Source organism: Mastigoproctus giganteus, chromosome 2 (assembly GCF_048544385.1).
Source record: "Mastigoproctus giganteus isolate SK-2022 chromosome 2, ASM4854438v1, whole genome shotgun sequence".
NCBI classification, from domain to species: Eukaryota; Metazoa; Arthropoda; class Arachnida; order Uropygi; family Thelyphonidae; genus Mastigoproctus; species Mastigoproctus giganteus.
Window position 1 is genome coordinate 203,871,570 of NC_143576.1, and position 4,034 is coordinate 203,875,603.

Here is a 4,034-nt window from a genome sequence, read left to right on the forward strand (position 1 = left end):
CAAAATTAATTTTTAATTTATAAATTGTGTTTCGACGATAAGAGGGGCGTCAGCATTCCATGCCATACCATACCATTTCTCGAAAGAAATTTATTTGTTTTTCATGACGTGTGGAAGAAACCACAAGAATATTATCGTATTTTATATTATTTTAAAGTAGCGATGGTTGAAATTTTTATTTGGAGAAGGGAATTTTAATTTAGCTGTTATTCTATTTATTTCCGAGAAAAATATGAAAATTGCAAAGGAGAAAATTTAATATATTCTTTTCAAATTATAAAATATTAACTATTATTGAATTACCAAAGGAAAAATCTTTACGTTGGTTTTCGGAAATTTATTTAAATCATGAAGGTCACGAATTTCACTTTTCGTCCATGAATAAGAATGCTTGTAAAAAAAAAAAAATGAAATAAATAAATAATAATAATAAATAACGTTTCAAAAAAAGCAGTTAGGAAAGTAAGAATCGCTTTCCCCACGCCGGGAATCCTAACCACTAGACCACATGGGACACATTTAAAAAGTTCTGATATTAATCATAATAACTATTTTTCTTCTACAATTATGTATGCAAATATAATTTTTTTAATGTACCGTGGTTTTCGAAAATTTATTGAAATCATGAAGCTCATGAATTTCACTTTTCGTCCACGAATGCAGAAATCCATCAAGAATGCTTTTAAATGGAAACATACAATCGCTAACTTAAAAATAAGGAAAAAAAGGGGACCCCTGTATCAAAAATAAAAATGATTCCGTATCGTAATACAAAACGAAAAATAAGTACAGTGCATAACGTTTTTAAAACAAAATTTAGAAAAATAAAAATCGCTTTTTCCCACGCCGGGAATCGAACCCGGGCCGCCTGCGTGAAAGGCAGGAATCCTAACCACTAGACCACATGGGAACACAATTATTAAAGTCTAATATTAATTATAATAACTCTTTCAATTTCGCAATTATATTATGCAAATATAATTTTTTGAATGTTCACCAAAAGTCAAGATTGCAATATAATTAGTCTTTAATGTTTATAGAAAAACTCGTGGACATTGCGTCTACTGAACTGCAAGATAAAGCATGTTACACCATATTTCGAAATAATTCTGCTTCCTTCAGGCTTTACTGCATCTACTGTGTAGTGGTACTCTTCCAAAACAAGTTGATTATCAAGGAATAAAAGAAACAAAACGAAACAGGAAGTTGCGTAATTTGTAAGGACGCTGAAGCAGCTGACTCAAAAGCTCCAATGTGTTCCAATGGGGTTTTCCTTTTTAAACGGGCGAAGCACTTTTTGCCTTTGATTTTTATTTGTTTCTTTATAATGAGAATAACTTTTCAAGACACAAGTGCGTATACAAATACATCCCTCGTCATCCTTCACAATTTAGCAAATTGGAGTGCTTCCATTTTTGGGCTTTTTAATAGAAAACTCGGTTGAAAACCTTTCAGTAAATATTTCCTATGTTTGTTTTGTAATAAAATCATTCTTCATGTTCGCATCAAGCAAATAATTACAAGATTCTTGTTAATAATAGCGAATCGGGTTCCCTTTAGACCATTTAGCCCTTTTGGTCCATGTTGATTAAACTGTTTCCCACAATTGTTGAAAATTGGATGGATCGCCTAATACAATAAATAAATAAAAGTGTCCTGCAGCCATCCTGCAATTCATCTTCGAATATTACCCGTGATCCCAACGTGTTCCAGCTTACACAGTAACCTCTCACGAGGGACTGAGTCAAATACTTTGCTCATATCCAATAAACGATGTCGAAATTATTTCTCACATTTGGCTGATGAGTAATTTTGTCAAAATAGCTAAACAGGTCAATTAAACAGTATTTTCCCTTAATAAAACCGAGTTGTATATCATTTCGGAATTTATTTCTATCCTAATATCCCTGTATTGCATATTTATTATTGTCCCCATGACTGTCCTTACCACTAAAGTCATACTGACCAGTCTGTATTTATTACTTCGCTCTTATATTTAAAAAGCTCTGATATAAAGTGGCGATATATAGGCAATCCCTCATTAATTATGAGGGATTCAATGAATCCCTCATAATTAATATTAACGGTTCAATACCACCTCTTTCAAAATTACTGGGCATGTGCCATCAACTCCATGAGTCCTTTCTGCCATTAGACTCGAAGAAAGTTCTAATAAACACTCATCTGTAATTTCAGTATCTGCAACATTCACACATCTCAGCCTTACCTCGCATAACTTCTATGAAACGTCTCTTACTCAGCCAATCTAACTGTTCTGCGATACTATTACAGATCACACTGTAGCTACTATGGGCCTCCATACTTTTCATTGCTTTATAATAGCTGCCCCATTCCATCTTTTTCTTCTCTATTAGACTAACCAGCTCAGTATTCACTCAACCCGGCATCTTCCTCTCGCTACATTTCCTTAATGGTATATTTGCAATCGCGGCTTCTATAGCTTCAAATAACTTCTGAAATAAATTCAAAGCTCTTGCTTTGAAGTTATTTCAGAAGAATTCTAAAGTATTCACCTTTCCCAGCTATGTCCTCAGTTGATAGGGTTATCTAACATATTAAACTGTTTTAGTCCTCTTTCTTGAAATTAATACCCATGCACCAAGCTCACGCGTCACCAACTTACTCTTTCTCGCTAGCTTCATTTCAGTTTATGGTTGCCTGTGAGCGCGTGGTATTTATTTCAATAAATTTTTATTATTTATATTTAAAGATAAACGTTTCTCCAAACTTTTAATGTTTTTGTTTTAATAAGTTATTTACAAATCGAAGCCTAATATGTATTGTCTTGATATCTCGCGCGTTATAGCAGGATCTGCTGAATATTGATCGCAAGTAAGTCCACAGAAAAGATTTCGTAAGTCGAAACGGGTTTTCCTACAGAAGCAATCTTGTTGTTGTTTTTGTTGCTGTATGGTTTTAGGAGCATCAGCGACTAAGACCATATTGCTCCGTACATACAGTTTATAAATTGCGTATATTCTGTGATAGAATTTCTGTTTGCTGGATGAAAAACCCGAGTTTCTAGTAGAAAAAAAAAGCATGCTACCCTCGCCTGAGATCCACTAACTCAGCCGTGTTGTAAAAAAGCCCATAAAAATTCCTCATATCATCGACGGGACTTCAACTCAGGTCTTTTCCACCCGATGTGGGAAGGAGGGCGATTCTACCAACTGTGCTAGTAATATATACAGGGTGTTTCATATGTGGGCTATACTTTCACCATCGATTGAGGACCCGAAAACAATGAAAAATGTTTATATAAACACGTGTCCGATTCTGAACAGTTATGGATGTTTGAATTTTAAACAATACTACAGAATTGAAATAAATGAGGAAATAATCAGGTAACAACATTTAATCATAATTTCATCTAAATTAGTGTTCAATAACTAAGGGAAAAACACAGAAACGTAAACAAATAAAAATAAATGTTATTATATTATACTTATAATAAAACAATAAAAATCCATTTCATTATAATAATGCACAAAGACCGTAAAATTTTTATCTCAAATTGGAGAGTTATGCAAATATGTTCAAGAGAAACGAAAAATGGTGCTTCCATAATCAATGGAAACAACATACCCTAATAAAGTTGCTGTTGTTTGTTGTTCCATGGCGCATTGGCATCTAAGGCCATAATGCGCCAAGATATATACGCAGTACATTGAAAAAGTTTTTGGAATCGCACGCTGGTATTTAAATAGCTTGCACTACGGCTGTAAGATTTCTTGGAAAGTTGATGTTCACCTTGCTGCGCACGATTGCCAAGGCGGGAACTGGTTCGACCACTTTGTTCATGATCACAGCTGACTGATTGCGGGATGTAGCAGTTCGAACACTGTGCTAAAATCAAGTTCTTCTTTAAACCTGAGAATGACTGTTGTTGAGAATTGCCCATGAAGTTGGACTGTCTGTAGGCTCAGTACACACAATCCTCAAATAAAAAAACTAAACGATTATATTAGGATCACCTGGAAATACACTTTCAACTACCCATGTGTATTGTCTTT

The 4,034-nt window shown here is 34.1% G+C and overlaps 1 non-coding gene across 1 annotated transcript; it reads right to left on the bottom strand.

The window, feature by feature from the left end:
* Positions 1–838: 838 nt before the first annotated feature.
* Positions 839–910, bottom strand: TRNAE-UUC (transfer RNA glutamic acid (anticodon UUC)). Its single transcript has one exon. It is a non-coding gene; the product is annotated as a tRNA-Glu (tRNA).
* Between the last annotated feature and the right edge of the window lie 3,124 nt (positions 911–4,034).